Below are 20355 nucleotides of genomic sequence, written 5' to 3'. Positions count from 1 at the left end.
GGGAACCCCGCGGCGGTTCGGCCCCGTTCTCCTCACGGAGATCCAGGCGGGAACCCCGCGGCGGTTCGGGCCCGTTCTCCTCACGGAGATCCAGACGGGAACCCCGCGGCGGTTCAGGCCCCGTTCTCCTCACGGAGATCCAGGACTGGCCGCTCTCCCCTCAGGCCTCCTGAGCCACCCCGCCGCGTTTAGCGGCTGAAGAGCGTCCTGGAGTGACACTGACCAGCGGGGCCGGGCCGGGACTGACGGGGCCAAACCTCGGCACCAGCTTGATCCCGAGCCCAGGATATCCGCTGATATTCAGGCCAGATGAGGAGCAGTACTGCCCGTCTCGGAAAGCCCCGTGCAGAGGGGAGCCGTCCCCATGGGCACAGGCCGGAGTCTCAGGCAGGAACAAGTATTCGATGTCCAGGTCCTACAGAAGTCAAAGAAAAGAGGCAGAGGGAGGGGTGCCCTGGCATAGCTGGGACAGCTCTGTGTACTGTGTACTGTGGGCAAGGAGACCAAAGCAGCTGAAAAGACAGTAAAACATGACTAGAGAGAATCTCAAGGCCAAGCAAGATCATAAAGAGGACTGGAGATTTCTCAGAAATGGAATGTAGTCTGCTGGAAACATGTCTTACATTGACTCAAACATTGCAGATAGACAGCTTTTGAAACATGCCATGTTGGAGTAGGCAAGCAGGAACAAACAGGTATGCAACTATTTCATTAAATATTATTTATAGGGAGTTTTCAGGAAGGTTTGGAGCATTTCTAGTGAAATGTAGCAAATTTTTAACTTTATTTAGAGTTGAGGGTGATCTACAGTGAGGAAGTAAAGAATTTTTCGATTTGTCTTTAAAACGCTTCCAAAGTACAAATTGTGGACACAAGTGCTTGGCTGAAGAACCTAGTCAGTTAGAAAGATGGGAGAGAGTATTTCCCATCTGAGATCCTTTGATACCCCATTTGCTCCCCAGAGAGCCTGGGGAGGAAAAATCATACCACCCTCATTCAAGTAATAAATTTAAAACGTGTTAAACACTATGCAAAAGGTCCTGGAAGATTTATTCACAGTTACAGTAAGTCAAAGACATGTTCAGGGAGTTGAGGAGGAGTGTTTCTAGTACTAATTTGAGTAGTTGAGATGAGGTGCTTCCAGCACAGGTTCCACCCACAGCCTGTGCCACAGGAGCCATGTGTAAGCTCAGAGCTCAGCCCTGGCTTGTTCTGTGCTGTGGATATACCTGTCCCCAGCCCTGAGTCACTGTGTGATCTACAGTGCTGCTCCCTGTCTCATTCAGTCATTCCTGTATCCATGGAAAGTAGTTTTGTAACCAAAATTGCTGGGTTCAGACAGGGATATTCTAACCCTTTAAATATATTGGTGCACTAAGGATTGCACATCTAACCAACAAATGGTGGTGAGTTTATAGAGATATGGTTAAAATCAGCTGCAAAAGCAAAAAACCCTTTGGTCAGTAATGAGTTAAAAACTAAGGAAACGGGTAAATGCAATGCTGGGAAAACCCTCAGCATTTTAGGAGTGGCTAACAGAATTTCTTACATTTCATCACTGTTACATTTCATAACATGTTCCTTTTTTTGGAACATGGATTGACATTAAATTTAAGAGGTAGAGCTACAGACTCACAATTTTAGTTTTGGTCTGTTTTGTGTAGTGAGCTTTTTAAAGATTTAAAGGTAAAGTTTTTAATATGAACAGATATAGTAAATATTTAATGGGGACCTGTATATAAGAGTAGTATATATTCTTAGTAGAAGGTTTATATTTCATAGCTTTTAGATTGGACATACTAAGGAATAAAAGGCTGGGTGATTCAAATGAGCAATTTAAACCCTCTCCCAGTGAAAGTAAGTGGTTAGGAAACCTGCATTCAGCCAGTTTGGGGAAAAGAAGGCATAAAAGGTGAATTCTTTGTACTGGACTGGGTGACTGAGGTGGTGGATGAACTGGTCGTGAACTATCAAGTGTCAGGAAACATAATGTTGGGCAACTTCATTTAAATATGTCTTGGTAAAATACCTATTTTGTAGGTGACTGATTTGTAATGAGCATATTTTCCTGCCCCAGGGAAGAATTACAAGGGCAACTTCATGTTGGTATCTGTTCATCAACAGTTTCTCAACCAGGATCTTGTGTAGGTGTGTGCCTGAACCTTTGGGCAGGAGATATTGCACTCACATGAGTCATGTGATAAGCATGAGATAATACATTTGAAAAATAATGTTATGGTGCATTTCAAGAAGAGGATTACCTACCTCAAATTCACAGTTAATAAAGATGAGTTTAATTAATAAAAATAAATGGACATGTGTATGGAAAATTGTGAGGTTCTGTCCCTGCTGAAGAAGACACACTTAATGGGTCTGGCAGCATGCAAATTGAGTCTGTGGAAGCTCTAGTGTAAAAGACTGCCTAATAAAACAGGTGTGAGCTTGTAAATCTGGTAATGCTAAGTCAGAGGAAACCAGAAAGGTGAGGACAGGATAAATTTCTTCTACTTCAAGGATAAAGCTGATGCTAATATGGAATTTGTACTGTGCTTTGTAACTGTATTTTGTATATATGAAGCAAGTAAAGTCAGGTATATTCCAGAATTCAGGATACAGAACATGCTTATACTATGCAAATGTTGATAATAAAATAGGAGAATTAATTCAAAATCTCAATTGAATCGACACTGAATATTTAAATATTTGTTCAAATTGTGAAAACTAGGTTTTCTGTGGCAAGTGGGGAAAAAAGTGCTAAACATGATGCAAATATTCCTGTTCCAGTGCAGGAAATTTTTCTCTCTGTCTGCCTAATAATAATAATCTATGTTCCAAGCTGTAGAACTCTTTTCTCCCTGCTTTACCTGGTGTATTTATGTAAATAAGCTGCTCATTAAATAGCCCAAATCCCATTTTCTGCAATTGTCGATGGCCCCCACGTCTGCAGCTGGCCCAATGGTCGATGTAATTGTGTCCCAGTGACAGGGCAGCAGGGACAGCAAAGCCCCCGAGGAGAGCCGGGGTTCCAGCAATGCCTGCTGGCCTGGCCACCGAGCCCTGGGTGTGAGTGCCTCAGAATAGATGAGCTGATTAACTGTGAATCGCCCTCCCAGAAGAGACGAAGCATTAATAGCAAACAAAAGGGAAGCAGAAGGGAAACTTCAGGCAGAAGAAAATAATCCAGGAATTAAAAGCTTGGTGAAAGCCTTAGGATGCTTCCAGATTGACCTGAGAGTCTAAGTTCAATACTATAGAAATAGGAGTCTGATAGCCCAGGATGGATTTGGTGGATGTGGCTGAGCCTGTATTTTAATATGTAACACACCCACAGCAACATATGTACGTGAGAACACAGTTACTGTTTCTGCTCCCCCGGTGACAATCCTGCTGAGGCACAATGTAACCTGAATTTACTGGAGAGATTCTCCCTGCCACGTTTCAGCCAATGAGAATGGCAGGGGAAAAAATGCTGTCTTTAGAGATCAATAGTAAAGCTTCATCTAAAAGGTTATGCCTTGGAAGAGAATATCCTGCTATCTCACTAATATTGATTATAATGTTCATGTACGTTTTTCCTAATTTCTCAGTGGATGAATATTAGGAAAATCTCCACCCATGTTTAAAAACCAAGAAAAGCTTTTAAAATATGTTTTTTAGATGTGAAGCGGAAGTTTTTTCATCAACCTTAGTCCTGTAATTCTTGTTGTTATCAAACAATGAACCTCATGAGTTATGGATCAGGTCATTGCAAACAGCCTCCAGAAGTGTTCACATATGTTACTTGAGCAAAAAGCCTGTTCTTAATGCTCCCAGACTGGGATTCATCAGGCATTGTTAGGATAGCTGTTTACCCTCAGAGACATTCACTTATGCCCTGAAACAAGAGAGATATTTAAATCAACCTATGTACCTATTTGTATGGATGGAAATAGGTCATATTGACTAGTTTTCCATTACAAGTTAAGAAACAATAATCTGTAATTGCACAGAGTAAAATGGATCATTAGAAAATACAGAAGAAAACATAAAAACTGAAAAAAGGGGGGAAATTCAGTTATAAGGACATAACCATAGAGTTAAGTCAAAATCATTCTGTCTCCAAAACTGGACTCCCATAGATGTTTAAGGAGAAGTGTAAGAATGTGAGAATATGTAGAATTCTCTCACAGCCTCCAATAAATTAGTGCATTTTCTCAGCCACAGATGCTGCTTCAAAACAGTAGCTTTTGTGGGATCAGGCACTGGGCTCTGCTTGGATCGAGCCGAGCCATTGGTCACAGCTTTGTACAGTCACCAATTGTCATCTTATTTTCCACATCCCTCAGCACAGTTTCCAAGAGGTCTGCTCCATGCTGCTGCCCAGCACAGAGGTGAGACTGGTCATCCTGCCTTCCCACCAGTGGGAATCTCACTGGGCTGCCCTGACTCCTGAAATACAATGAGCAGTGGCACAGCAACATCATCCATCATTTCTCTCAGGACTTGTGGATGTATCTCAGTTCCCATGAGCTTGTGCACCTTCAGGTTCTTTAGCAGGTCTCTACCCTGATCTCCTCCCACAGCTGGTGGCTCTTCATTCTCCCAGTCCCTGCCTTTGCAGTGTGGGGAGTGTGGCCAGAACCTGTGCCAGTGAAGTCTGAGGCAAAACCATCGAGTATCTCAGTCTTCTCCATGTCCTGGGTATCCAGGTCTCCCACCCCTACCTGAAAGGACCCACTATTTCCCTGTTCTTCCTATTATCAATGTACCTATAGATGCTTTTCTTGATGTCCCTGACATCCCTGGCCAGAACTAATTCTATCAGGGTATAGCTTTCCTAACCTGATAGCTGGCTGTTAAGACAATTTCTCTATATTCCTATCAGTCTACCTGTCCTTGCTTCTGTAGGCTTCCTCTTAAAAGCTAAGCAAGCAATAAAATACTTTCCCTTTCAAGTGTTTGAAGTACCATACACAGAATGACCTTTTCATTTTCCATTCACAAAGAAATAAGAAATAACTGTTCTTATTTCTGATACCTGTGATTATACCAATAGCTATAACTCAGGCCCATGAAATCCTTTAATGTAATGAGCCATGCTGGAGAGTCATTCCCCTAAAGAAAAGAGCTCAAGATAGTTGACCTGAAATGGCCTCTTCATTTTTTAGTGAAAGGAGATCTAAATATGGCAAACATTTCCCCCTGCTACTGTCTCTCAACAGATATCTTCATCCTCAAAATCTCTGTTTAATTTTAGGGGGAAACTAGCAAAATGTCTATGAGAACTATCTGGGTTTTGTCTTTAACTGTGCAGTGATTTTTCTGTCAGAAAAATGGCTTTTTTTCCATTACTGATTCCATTGTTTGCATAGGAGAGAAGTAGCCAATTTGGAATCAGGAAGTCAGTGCTTAGAAAAGTATTATGGTAAAAGAGTGGGTATCTTTTCTTGGTTGTTTCACATTAGGTGTGTGCAGAGACCATTTTTACACTGTCTTCTACCAGCATCTTTCCCATAATCATTTTTGTTCTCACCTGTTGGATCTGTTTGCCTGTATCATCTGACAGAGTCCTTCTCTAATTTCTGAAATTCTCCCTGTTATTGGTTAGGTTTTTATCTTTACCTTTGCCTCAGGGCACTCTCCAACCAAGAACAGCAGTTTTGCACCCAAAATATATCCAGCTCATCATGACCATACCTGTGTGTGTTACCAAAGACACCAGGAGGTGAACTAAAGAAAAAACATAGGAAAGGTAAAGAAAACTAGAGTGAAACACTCCAATCTTCTGAAAAACAGGAAATGCTCATCTTTCCAAGGGACAGACAAAGTTCTGCAGTGTTGGTCCCAAATTTTCTTTTAATGCAGCTCCAACTAGATGGAATAGGCTTTGCAGTGTTTATCCTCCTCTTTCTGCAGTCTACCAGAGTTATCAGAACTCCTGTTCTTGCTGCCTGATACTGTCTCACACATATTTCATTCTCCAAATTTGCACCAAGCAGCTTTAAATGAACACTAGGTACGTAATAACAGTAGGAACAGTAGGTTACCTACTCAGTGATTTGTTTTAATCTGGGACTTGTAGACCCCTCCTTGCATGTCACAAAAACCCTCTGCCTCTGGCTCTGGCTTCTTGGAACAGCTCTGCCTCCCCAGCACAAACACTGCCTGCCTGGTTCTTGCTCTGAAGCTGTTGAAGATGCTATTTCATCTGCCAATAAAAAAGAAGCAACTGACCTAAGTTACTCTTCTCTGTTCACCGTGCTGTGATGGCAGAGTGCTGACTGTACTGTTATTGCTCTATAAAGTGAAGTCAGATTTATGAGGCAAAATCTATGATGGTGTGATTCCAGCTAGACGAAAAAAAGCCCAGTATGAAAATAGTTATTCATATCTGTGATAGCCTTTGTCACAGAAAAGATAACCCTCCTGAGCTGAAAGGAATAAGATCACTGATGTAAATCAGACTGCTACATTCAAGTCCCTCTAAGTTACTAATGAGCCTGGAAGAACAAGGATTCTTAGGAGAAATCCAGAACAGCAAGACATAAGTTGTTGGAGCAGAGGGAAGTACTTACTTCAGATGATACTAAACTCTTGTACTGTAGTGCCCAGCTTAAGCTGGTAGGAGCATGAAAGGAAGGGAAGGAAAAAGAAAGAGATAAAAGAAGTAAGAAAGGAAGGTGTGAACAAATGAATGAATGAACAAAAGAACAAGGAATTTATAAAATGCAGTGTTTTTAACTTGGTGATGTTCATTACTTGAAGGATTATGTAATATTTTGCTGAATTCATTCTAGAAATAAGAATAATAAAATCATGGTATGAAGCACTGGTGTAGGCAGTGTTATTTTCCTTGTGTTTCCCCCATCTCACAGAGCTGATGGGATCCTAATTGCAGAGTTTCTAGTAGCAACTAAAAGAAGTCTTTTGTATAAAATTAAAGGATATTTTGAGCCAGGCTTCAAATGTAATCACTACAATCACCATAAATCAAAAGACCACTAGCAGTGTCAGCTTCACTGCCCTTCTGGGGAGGAATCACTTATCCTTTCTGCCACAGGATGGGGACAACATGATAACTATTGATGGCTCACTACTTATTAAGTTGTCATCAGACAACATGTTGTCATAAGCTATTATTTTTAAATTGTTATTAAGAAAACATCAAATGGCACTTCTGTAATGTAAGCTGGTTGTTTGAACATTGGGAAGGGATGTGTTAATATCAAAATAGAGCTATATAATGTTAAAATCAAGGTTTAGTTCATGTTGCTATGTAGAAAATTGATCAAATATTCAAATTTCTATGATGTTACAAAGCATAACAGTGATTGAATAGTAGGGGTCTGAGTCTTATGCAATTTATACTCATTTTATATGAGTGTAATTCCATATGATTGCTGGAGCATGACATTCCAACTTACCTTTCTGCCAACAGCTAGTGCTAAGCAGGCAGTAGCTGTTCTAAACTTAAATATATAAAATGGATTTGATGGCCTACAAATTTATTTTACTGATTTTCCTGCTTTGATGTTCAGAAGACATCAGTAATGCTACTCCTGATTGATACTAGGGTAAGTTCCAGATCTGTCCATTCTTGTTTGTTCTCCCCTTTTGTCCAAGAAGTTCAAAATAAATGTGTCTGATGTCCTGTACCTGGTGGGGGAAGAAGCCTGGTCATATTAAGTATTCTGGGGTTCTTGACTGACTTGGGGATTGTTTTATATTGTTAATGTTGGTATCTGTAGTTTACTTAATTTTTTCAAACATTATTCTTCAGTGTCACAGTACAGGAGAGCTTTCTTCTGAACCTGTAGGTATTGTTTAAGTGGAAAAAAACCAGTGGTGCTTTATTTCTAGATGTTACTTTAATTAGTTCTTTGATGCTAATGATCCCATTACATTTTGGGGGGGGGGGGGGGGGGGAAAAACCAAACACAACCCAAAGTGCACTTACCTGAACACTGAGACTTACTTTATTCTTCACAAAAAGTCAATTTTATTTGTGTAATTACTGCAACTATACATGATCAAGATATAACGAGGTGATACCATGAACTAGCAAATACCAACCTCTAAATTCAATAGAGAAACTTTAAATAGGCAGTACTGCCAGCCAGCAAATATGCTCCCTTTCTGTCAAATGGAGATAACATCCTGCTGGAAATGCTCTTTTGAGTCTAGTTCTGACACTTTTGTGGTATAATTTAAAATTATAAGGTGGGGGTACTGGTATGCTCCTGTCCTGCTGCCTCTAAATGGAGCCGTCGTTAAATGTGGTTTGATTTGTCCTGCTCTTACAGTTAATGAAGGCTGGGTGGTATTTCACCAGGGTTAATGCTCTTGCTCCTTGTTATTAATTCCCCTGTAAGTACTTGCCTTTTTCTAGACTTTCCAGTCAGTCCTGTAGGATGTTAAAAATGTTTTGGTACGTATGTTAGTTGTTTTAATCGTAGAGCTATAAAGAACCAAGTCAAGAAAAGCCTCTCAAGTAATACACAGGAGTTAGTTTATAAAGTAAGTAAAGCTGAACCACTAAGTAATAGTGACCACAATATAATTAACTTCAACATCCTCGGGGGAGAGATTGTACAAAAAATGAGGAAGCTAGTTAAAAAGACCCTAAAGTCAGAAGTGAGGAAATTAAAATCCTTCGACTCAGCATGGAGGCTACTTGAGCAACCATAACAGGGTAGCAGAAGGCACACATAATCCCAAACAAACATGGACACTGACAAGCAAAAACAAGCCATAGGGCTGCAGGAAGGTTCACCAAGATTGTAGAGACAAACATGTATTTTTCTGAAGGTAGAATTATAACTTGTGAAGTCAACAGGGATAAAACACAGTAGCTAAGATACCCAGTGGAGATTAGAAGGATGACAGAGGATTTGAGGAGCAGATAGCCTGACATGAAAATAAGATTTTTTCAAGTATTAAGAAGCAGCAAGCCTACAAGACATTTTATAAGTCCAGTGGTCTATTTGGTAGAAAAGTAAGAAAACTAATGAGAATGCAGTGACACTGAAATGAAGGTAAATTACTTTTTTGCATTAGCATTGCCACACAGAATTTAGGGTAAAATAGACATACCAAATTTTCTCTTCTTCTGTAATATAGAAGAAATTTTGTCAAACACAGGAATTAAAAGATGTGCTGGAACAAATTCATAAATTAAATAAAAACAGACTCCTAAGACCGTAAAGTAAATAAATAAATTCTAACAGGATTTCAAACAAATTTCCGAACTACCAACAAGAACAGACAATCTGATTAAAAACAGTACACATAGTAAAGTAGAAAGCATTTATCCCCCAAAAACTATGAAGGGTAGTTCTGGAAATGTCAACACAGAGATCCATGTACATTAGAAATATAAACTTGTTAAAACAAAATTGCCCATCCCTGAAGTTAGAATGATGTGATCAGGATTCAGGGCCTGTTCTGAAAGGACATGCTTCTCCCCTCTAATATAGTGACCTCCAACAAATCTGCAAAGCTGTTTCACTGTTTTAAAATGTACACATTTCCAACTGAAAATGGTCACACAAGAAGCAGTAGTAGAATAAATAAATGTCAGGCAGGTTGTGCTGGAGCTGTGGGTGCTCTGGCCTGAGCTGGGTGTGCCCAGGGCAGTCTGGGCTCCCTGGCCAGCCTGGTACCAGGAGGAGCAGACAGCCCTCATGGCCTGGGGTCTCACCCCAAAATGGGGGACATGCACCCCTCTCTGCAAGTGCCTTGTTCTCTCTGTTGGGTTGGGAGCTCAGTGCAGCTGTAGGATATGAACTGCTGCTAATTCCTACATGTGAGGAGGAATGAGCTGTGTCCCAGCAAGCTGGAGCTGAGGAGGGATTTCCCTGGGAAACATTCTGAGGATTCTGATAGGGCTCATCATTAATGGGAAGAGGCCACTGGCTTAGATAGGCTGCTGATAGAGTGGGGCATTTTATATTCTCCTGGGGTGCTGTAGAAGACACTGTTTTTCACAATGAAGAAGATTGAAGTTTGAACATTATCTCATATTGTCCTTCTAGACTAAAATGTCGACAGAATCAGCAAAATAAGTGGCAAAATTCTGTGGTTTGTAAAGTGAACCTTTAGGAGACTGATGTTTTTGCATGAACTTGACTATCAATTAGATAACCAAAAACTGTTGAAAAGAAACCTAAGGATATTATAAAGTGACCAGCAAGGAAACAGAAAATGGAAAAAACCAGTAGTAAGTCTGATAGTTTATTGAAATAAAGCATACCAAATTTGAAAAACGTTTGGGGAAAGGGAACCTGCCGTGTTTTTTGGAGAGTACATTGCTTAAGTTTGCATAATTAATTTTCCATAGCAGAGGTCCTGGCATTCAAATTAATTATATATCTCTTTGTCAAGGTTATAATGTTACATTTTTATGCTCAAAATTTTATTCTGATATAGTTGAATATGCTTCTATTTCTAGAGAATCTCTTCTATTTCCCATGCTCTGCTCCCTTGTGTCAGAGTTGATGGAGCTGTTGTGCTGCTCTCTGGAGTCACTTGCTGCCCATCAAACAGGGGTGCTGCACACAGGCATTGCAGGGGGGTTAGAATCTGGAGTGAGAATTGTGTTGTAGGAACACAAACCTTCTCTCTAGGAGGTGAATACCTCCTAAGCTAGGTTGATCTGTGTACTGCACAGGCTTCTCTGTTAAAGCTGAGAAATACTATTCCAGTTTTGTCTGCCTTTACATTTCATCATTCAGAATTTTTGACTGAATTCTAGATTTTGACATCTTGTCTTTCCTGATTTCCTTGACCTTGTCTTTTCATGGTTCTTCAGTTGCCTCTGTAATAATTTCTACATTTATCCTTCATCTTGACATTACATCTCCAATTCTCTGAGGATATTTAGAGGAATTATATTTTTTGCTGCCATCTCCCCATTCCAATCCAGTCTTATTTTGGTGTAATCTAACAGTCAAACAGATTCAGCTATCATCCCTATCTTCCCAATTGTCAGATCCATTTATTTATTCTTAACCTGTCTTCTCTTGTTTGAAGTGAAATCTCACTTTGTCCTCTTGAAATGTCTTCGTAGATACCTTACCATCATCTGTTGTTCAGAAAGGGACTAAACAGAATTCCTTCTCTCTTTCCTGCTCCGCAGTCTTCCCCCACTCACTCCTTCATCACTATGTACACACTGCACGTCATTCAGCTTCCCACCATCTATGGTCAATGCTTCAGGTTAGAACACGGATTTAACTTGAAGAATGTCCAAAACATTTCACCGTGAACAAAGCAAAACAAAAAAATAAAAGCCAAGGAAAAACAAACCCAGAGAGGGTAGTTGAGGTACGGCCAAGCATCAGGCCGTACTTTGGGAGGCTGGATACGGCCCTGCAGCTGAGGCAGCGGCAGCGAGGGAAGGCGAGCCCGGCCCTGCCCGCGGCTGTGTTGGGAGCGGGAGGAGCCGCCCCGCAGGCACAGCCGGTTCCCTGGCCAGGGCCGCTCCTCCGTCAGCCCCGAGCCGAGCCCCAGCGCGGCCTCGGCTACTGCCGCTTCTGCTGGGGAATATTCCTTTAGAGACCTGCTGAAAGCAACTGGAGTAAGAGTCTCTGATTAACTTTACACAGGCAACAGCTCCACAGCCCTTGATCGTTTTCGTTCAAGGCAAATTTTGACTGCAGTCTGTAGGAGTTTTTGGCTAAGGAAGGATCGGGTCCATCCTTTGGGTAATTCTGTGTCATTACCTGGTTCCTATCTTGCTAGCCACTTTTCAGTCTATATTTTTATTACCCTTCCTGGAAATTAGGAATAGTAATGTTTACTACTTCTGTTAAGTGCTTATAGTTATATCAATAAAAACCAGGTAATATTTAATTTCTGGAATTACCCACCTGCCACTGAACTAACAAAGCCCATATAAATCATTCCAAATAAGCACCTTGAGAGATGTCAAGTCCCAAGTTAAGCATTATAAATGCTGGAAGAATACAGAACAAAAACTAAAAGGTCCATCAGCTAGACTTTTTATTAAAAAAAAAAAAAAAAGAAAGGGTAATTTTTCACAGATATCAAGTCACACTAGTAAGAGAAAAACAGAGTAGTTCAGTAGCTTAGTAGTCATCCAACCCTAAATTTGGGGTGCTGTTGTCCCATGATTATTGTCTTTTGGTATGACTAAAGAAAGAAAGGAAAGATAACTGAGCTGAAATTAGCCTCCTGCTCAGAGGGCACTGGGTATCTTGTCCATCTTTTATCCAGAGATAGTAAAAAATAAGCTTTAAAATGTGTGTAATTCTCAAATATACTTGAGCTAGAGCATATTAACTGTTAAACTATCACTGATTTCTACCTACCACTGTTTAAAATACAGGAGAAACCATTAGCACTGTAAAATGTTAATAGGTTATGTTGATCCCAGGAGCCTGGCAGACATCCTTTGTGCTGATCAACACTTAAAGCTGAATTATATTCCTTAAGTAAATTATTGGGACAAAGCACAGTAAGATTTGTGAATAAGCAAAATGATTGATAAAATACAAGGAGAGGAAACATAAAAATACAAAGCAGTATCTTCTGTTTAGGAACTGATAACTATTCAGCAGATGATGACTTTGTTCAGTGTGACGGAAGGCAAGGACCACTGCCTGTATTTTATATCTGCACTGAGCTGCTGGCTCACATCAGACAAAGGCAAATCGTGCAAAACTATTTGAAGAGAAATTGCTCCTTGCCATGTAAATTCCTGGTAACCAGTGATTACTCAAAAATACTCCATTGGGGAAACTGAAATCATTAAGTGAACAATTTAAAAGCTGAAGTAGAAAGTGCTGATTGCTCTAGCTCAGCTCATCAGGCTACTCAGATACAGGACTCCTTGCCAGTGTAAAAACATATTTGGAAATAACTGGAGTTCCCATTTTGTCCCTTGTAATGAGCTAGTGAGGCCAAAAGTGGTGACTGGTGGAAGGACAATGAGGACACGAACAGCTTCTGTTGCTAATCCAGGCATTGTCCCTACTCCGTGGGGATAGCAGAGGACTATAATCAGTATCTCCTACTGCTGCAAAACATATTATTTAACAAATATTGTTTAACACTATGCCAACTACATTGATCTGCTGTGAAACCGATACTTCTAATAAGTTTTGAAACCAAGTGTTTCCTACCTCTGAGTTTCTGGGTTTCATTTCCCTTTCCCCCCTTTTTCTAATCTCTGCCCTGCTGGTGGCTGCATAAAACAAAGAATGTTTCCGTGCTGCTGGCGCGGTTCTTGCAGGAGTTCCTGCGTACCTGTGGCTTTTGCCTGCTCGCCTGATGCCGGGGCAGTATGTGGCACCCTGGCCCTGGCGGACCCGGTGTGTCCCGGTGTCCCCGTGTCCCCGTGCCCGGTGTCCCTGTGCCCCGTGCCCCGTGTCCCCGTGCCCCGTGTCCCCCCGTGCCCGGTGTCCCTGTGCCCCGTGCCCCGTGTCCCCGTGCCCTGTGTTCCCGTGCCCGGTGTCCCTGTGCCCCGTGCCCTGTGTCCCCATGCCCCGTGTCCCCGTGCCCTGTGTCCCGGTGTCCCCGTGTCCCCGTGCCCCGTGCCCCGTGTCCCCGTGCCCCGTGTCCCCCCGTGCCCCGTGTCCCCGTGCCCGGTGTCCCGGTGTCCCCGTGCCCCGTGTCCCCGTGCCCTGTGTCCCCGGTGTCCCGGTGTCCCCGTGCCCCGTGTCCCCCCGTGCCCGGTGTCCCTGTGCCCCGTGCCCCGTGTCCCCGTGCCCTGTGTCCCCGGTGTCCCGGTGTCCCCGTGCCCCGTGTCCCCCGGTGTCCCGGTGTCCCGGTGTCCCCGTGCCCCGTGTCCCCGTGCCCGGTGTCCCGGTGTCCCCGTGCCCCGTGTCCCCTCGGAGCGGCGCGGGCGCTGCGGGGCCGGGGGTGCCGCTGCCTGCGGGACCCGGGCGGACCAGGCTGGATTTAATGAGCGCGTCTTCACTGACAGATTCATTATTTGTGTTCGGTCGCTTCAAGTCAAAACTGATTAGTTACACTTACTGCAGCAAAGATTTAATGATTTTATTGTTTATCTTCAATTTATTTTGATTAACATCTCCGTTCTTTTCATTGCAAGTGCAATTAGGTGTAATATAACAGCGACTACTTTAATTTTGCTGAAATTAAGATGAATAAGTGACGGATTATGGCACTTTGTTTAACAAATAAATCATAGTTAAGAGGACTGTATTAGTAATAAATGAAAAAACAGGCAATCTAATAAAAGTGCATGGAGCTGATTGTTCAAGTTTCCAGAAATGTAATGAATTTTCATTTTAGAAATCAACTAGATTTCGGTGTAGTGCTTATGTATTGACAGTAAGATGACAGAAAGGCACATTATTTTGTAAATCATCTTAATTTCTTTTATTATATTGGTGGAATGAAGTACAAGCAATGAAATGAAGATGCACATTAAAATTTTTTTAGAAGCTAGGATTATTTTGTCAGAAAACACTGCAATTAAGGTATGATAAAAAAAGAGACTGAGGGACTGAAATGAGGGGAAAACTCATTAGTTCAATTCTCACATGTTCAGACTTCAGCATTTTCTGCAACAGATGAATATTCTCCAGGTCCCAGCCACAATTTTCTTTTAAGTTCATAAGATTCAATTCACTGCCACACAGCAACAGCCTCTAGACACGTAAGATGGAAGAAAGAACTAACATGAAGAAAACTGAACTCAACAAACAGTGAGCAAATCAAGATTGCTCTATCCAAGCATCCCCAAATCATGGGGCAAGTAGCAGGGCAGCAATCCCAGAGCCAGCTTACTGTGGGGGTCGTATGGGCTTAACTTCTGATTGAGGAAAACCAAGAGGAAAACGAACCCTTCAGAATCAGAAACTTTATCCCTCTGATGTTTAAAAGACCTTGTATTTGACAGGACAGCTTTGAAGATAAAGACCGAAGCAGTCTCCAGCTACAGGCTGTTCAGCACCCCACACTGCTGTCTGCAATGCACTTCAGTTTCACACAGTTCACTCCTGGTAGAAAGGAGACAGGGAGATGCTTTTGAGTATATTGTGCTATATTTTTGATGCCACTGTGTCTACAGAGCCTGGAAGAGCTGGGCTCTGTTCTGCACGTTTCCATCATCCCTCTCTCCCAGCCCACCCCACACTGGCCAATTGCTCTGAATGGTCACATGTAAATTTGTGAGTTAAAACATGCACTGCCACCCCTGGCTGCAGGGACAGAGGAGCTCTGAGCCAGGAGCTTGGCACTGGAGATGAGCGAGGATGAGAAGGGACTGCTCCCTTTTCCTTAACATGCAATATTCTATTTTTTTTTTTGCGGGGGGGAGGGGGGGTAGGAGGATTTTATTTTGGGGATTAAGGCTAAAGAAGACTTAGAGCAAGATATACTCTGTTAAGGCCTTGTTCTGATATTTTTTCCCCTATGTATTAGGAATTGGGGGAGGGGGCGTGGCAAGGAGGAAGGAGAGGGAGAAACAGAGAATGCAATTCCTACAATCACAAAATCTGCAAGAGTACTTTGTTCTTCCTAAACTTTTAAGCCCTCTTCTTCTAATACAGTTTCTTTTGTAACTTCTTTAAAACACTTTTTCAGATATTCAGAAGAAAGTCAGCATTGAAAGAAGTAATTATTAGGATTTAGTAGCAATTTTTGAGGGTTTTTTCCTACCTCATATAGAGCTTTATTAGTGTATGCTCCTTGAAATGCAAGAACTCAGTGGCAATGCAAATTTGTTGCAGATAAGGAACTCCTTCATAGCTTTAAAAGGGACCTAATACTGTATTTTAACAAATGTCTTCAAGAAAAGAAAATTGAAAAATAATTCCTGTCCTATGAATGTCGCAGGAAAAATCACTGAAGCCAGTTTTTTATTAGTGTAAAATAAATAAAAGGAAGGAGGAGGTGAAGTGAGCACCTTGTAAGGCCTCTTTTCTTTGTCCCTGATTATACTGATCAGATCAACTTATCACATTAAAATACTCTTCCTAAGAGTACGAAATCAAATAAATAGATAAATCTGGGTTCTTTTAGTAAGGCAGTATACCAACTTATTTCTTCTGCTTATCTCAATCTCTCTTCTAATATTAGTTTTCAATATTTAATAAATAAATAGATGATAGATAAAGACATAGCAAGAGGGGGAGATAGAGAAGAAATGATGCTAATGACCAAATCAACCTGTAAAAACAGCCCTGCTCTGAGTGGAGCCCCCGTGATCAGCTGAGTGTCATGTAGGAGAGCCCGAGGAGCCGGGGGAGGCTGAGAGGGCTTGGTGAGCTGGAGACTGGCAGCACCATTGGTTTGAAAGGGCCGTGATTGATTTGTCACCAGAGGCCCATCTGACTGGGCGAAAAGCCCTTCTGATCTCAATCTCTCTCTGCCTCCTTGCTGTGCTGTCCCCTCTCCCTCCTGCACACCGGGAGGCTGGCACAGCAGCTGGGCAAGGGGGCTGCACTTGGGGCTGACACACAGCAAAAGGGTTGAAGGTCACGGCTGCTGAAACTCTGTAAGGACTGGCAGGGGACAACCAGCTCTTCCTACTTCTCACTCTCTGTCTTGCCTTTAGAACTCCAGAGGTTTGCAAAGCCCCCAGTACACATCCACACAAATACAGCAGCACTCCATTCCCCAAGCAGAGACACAACCAGAGCCTGTCTCTGCTCTCTCCTTCCCTCTGCCTCTGTCTCTCTCGCACACACTCACACACACACTCACGCACACACACGCTCTGTCTCCCCACCCCTTCCACCTTCCTGTTATCTGTGGCTGGCAGAAACCTCTAGATCTACAAATATTAATTACAAAGGACAACGAAAGGTAAGAAGGCGTCAATTATCCAAAGGTGTCGTGATGTTATTTCAAGTCAATTGCAAATGTGTGAGGGGGAAGATTTCGCCCCAGTGATTCCTGTCTGCTTGGCTGATGGGGACCGGAGCTGATTCCCTCCCAGAACTGCTGCAGCTATGCCTTAAACCACACACTTTCCAGCAGGAGCCATCAGCATGGGCCTTTCTGAATTCTCTTTTTATTTCATTCATTAAGGGTATTAGGCAAGTTGGAATTTGTATGAAAAGGATCCTATGGGAATACTGTCTCTAGGGTAGGTATTTTCATGACTTTCCACATCCTGGGGCTCTCTGTATCTCTTGTCTTTCTCTTCTGTTAGATGGAGCTTTAAAGGAGGCTGCCCTCATCTTCCACCTAATCTGGGGAAAGGAAATATTTTGAGCTGCATATATTGAGTGACAAAATATTTTATTTATTTTACGAAGTGGAAACTACTAAGAAATTGTGAGACCTTTCCTGCTTAATTTTTTTAATGGGCTTTGTTATTATCATTATTATTCCTATTCCTGTTTTCAGATTTTTCTCACACAGGAGTTTCTAATGACAATTGCCTTCATTATCCAAAAAGAAAGAGATAGCAGACTGGACAACAGCAAAAAAATATTAATCAAACAAAGGCAGAGTTTAAATTAAAAGGTCTGTTGTGTTCTCATAAAAGCAGGACAATCTCAATGCTCTAGCTCATTTCACTTGGCAAAAGAACGTGGCATCAGTTTTTTAACTTTAAAATAGTTTAATGAACACGAATGGAGAAATAATTTTTCTGTGTATTTAGCAGTCTATAAAGAAGAGAGAATGCTTTAACTTTGATCGCCACAATTAGTTCCCTGGGTATCTAGAGGGGAACAGGGCAGCCCTGGGAGCCTCAGTTCTTTAGATACAAAAGCATTTAGATCGCTTTAGAGCAGTTAATCCTGAGACTGGCTAGGGTCCCTTTTGTTTTCTAACTCCATTGTGGGTTTTGTTCAGTTTTTTCTATTCGCATGATTGACTGCCCAATGGATGCTAATTATCCAAATGTCGCTTCTGTCCTTTGAGTGACTTTCTATGTATTATGGGCAACTGTCATGCATTCTGTCATTCTATATCATATTACATGTATTATCATATGAAAATGGTACTCTGCATAAAGGAAGGTGTCTAAACCAGCAGATGCTGCAGATATTTAGAAGACTTGCTTAATTTGAATGGATTTTCTATAGAAAAATTGGTCAGAAAGCATATAGGGGAGAGTCAGAAATTGAAAGTTTATCAGGTAATTATTTTTGTCCTTTTGCTGTTTACATGATAATGTACAAGGCATTAACTGTCTCTGCTTCTGAAATCTGCAGCCACCTTCCTCCTCCCGAACCAGGCAACCCGTCTGTATTTATTAGAGTATGACAGCTTAAGCTAATTAAACTGATATCTGTCTAAAATAATAAGCCCAGAAAGTTAGAATAAACATTATGATTATAAGCAGAAAAGGCAGCTATACAAATGTAGCATCAGTGTTATATTTTAATGATAAACTAGAATTCCTGTATGAAAAACATTGGATGTGGAATTATGAACAATAATAAAGTTCTGCAAAGAAATTTTTCACTGTAAATATTTTTTGCTTAGATCTTTATCTCTTTCCATGATATTAATAAGGCTGAGGGCTAACACAGCTGCAAACGTGAATATTTTTTATTTTATACATATGTGAACATATATTTAAAAGGATATCAAGGGAAAGATTTTTACTGCAATTTTTCCGCTAAAATAAACTTAACACACCTCAGTGTAATGTGCATGCCAACACTTAACAGGAATGCAAGATTTATAACTATAGGGCTTTTTAGATTTGCACTCTGGGGTCCATTGAATCCATAGGCATATCCAGAGCTCCCTATCCTAAAATGTTAGGGTAGTGTTTTATATTTGCCATTCCTATGAAATACTGTGGATATATATAACACTGAAATTCATGATCTTCAGCTTCATCAAATATATGTGCAATAAGTTTCCATTAATGGTAAAGCTAAATCATGGGAAATATGTGCTTTAGGAAAGAGCACAAAGATGCCATGGAAAGCCTTGCTCTGCTGTATCAAGGTGCTTTGAAATTTTACATGATCAAATATACATGATCAAGCTGTGCTTGTTAGGGTAGAGGGGCTCCAAATGGTCAATGGCTATTGATCAGGCTGTTAAGTATTTGTTCACGATTCTTTATATCCCAAAAGGTTCAGGGAAATGAACAGTGAAAAATTGCATCAGAGTCCACCTTTGTTTGAGATTGATGTATCAAAACAGAGTATTCATTTGCCAAATCTATTGGAAAAAATGTGTAGTAAATTGTGACATAAAGACTCCAAGCACAGAGTATTTTCCTTTTTTCAATTATCTTTGTAAAATTCTAAGTGCTAATTAAAAATGTAAAGACAGAGTCTTTGTAGAACGTGAATAGTGAATTATTGATAAGAGCAGATTTACACAGCAAAAACAGAGATACAATCATAGCTTGTCAGTTGACCTTTATATTTTACTTTACATTTTGCTCATACCAAAATTCTTTTTAACTGAAGTTGCAATAACAGTGATGCAGGAGACTCCATAAGGTGAAAATGGAAATTTCTTAGAAAATAGCAAATCTTACCTGGACCAGTAAGTTACTGTCTTCTACTGGTTTTTAGTAATTGAATACATATTGCTCCTCATGAAGAGTTCAAATTAAATGTGGTGGGTTTTAAAATGATAATGTAATCTGGCAAACATCTCAAAATATTTGAATAATAATTCTTTCTTGAGATTTCTACAGTATGTATTTCTACAAGTTCATCATATATATTGTTTATTTTAGAAATTATCTATAAAGCTTGTTCCATAATTCAAAATATTACACATGTTGAAAGAGAATGCTAACGTATAATTCTTGCAAAATCATACAAGGGATACTTTATTTGATTTCATAATACTATACATTACATATATTCATAAGGTCTTTCCTGAACACAGAAATGTCTGATGAGAAACTTACTGCACACTAAAGAAAACTACTGAACACCAAGAATTATTTCTGCAGATATTTACCTCTAAGAAATTATGACATATGTCTGTGTCTGAATCTGCAAATAGATAGATGGTTACACACACATATGTTCATCCACACACACACAGCCTCATACTGTGGTATATCTTATACATATTTATATAAACAAATTTACATACTGCATCTTTGGAAATCTTAAAACCAGCAATACATGTTTTGTGGTAATTCCCTTAAAATTAGTTAATATTTTCCAAATGAGAATTACATTGAAAAGAATCAGCCACGCTTATATAAAAAGTTTGCAAAGTATAAAATGGGCAAAATGTGCAGGATTGGTGGGAAATGCCCTCTCACCTCCTCGTGTCTGACCTGCCACTTAATGAATCTGCTCTTGTGTGGAGCGGGCAGGGCAGCACAGCCTGCAGCGCCTGCGAGCTGCAGAGAGCTGCGCTGGGGCAGGAATTCATCTTAGTGCATTGCCAGGATCGCATTGCCACTGTTCCCATTTGCATCTCATGGGACTTCCTGCT

This window comes from Erithacus rubecula (genome assembly GCF_903797595.1).
Source record: "Erithacus rubecula genome assembly, chromosome: 21".
Taxonomy (NCBI): domain Eukaryota; kingdom Metazoa; phylum Chordata; class Aves; order Passeriformes; family Muscicapidae; genus Erithacus; species Erithacus rubecula.
This window is presented reverse-complemented; position numbering follows the sequence as displayed.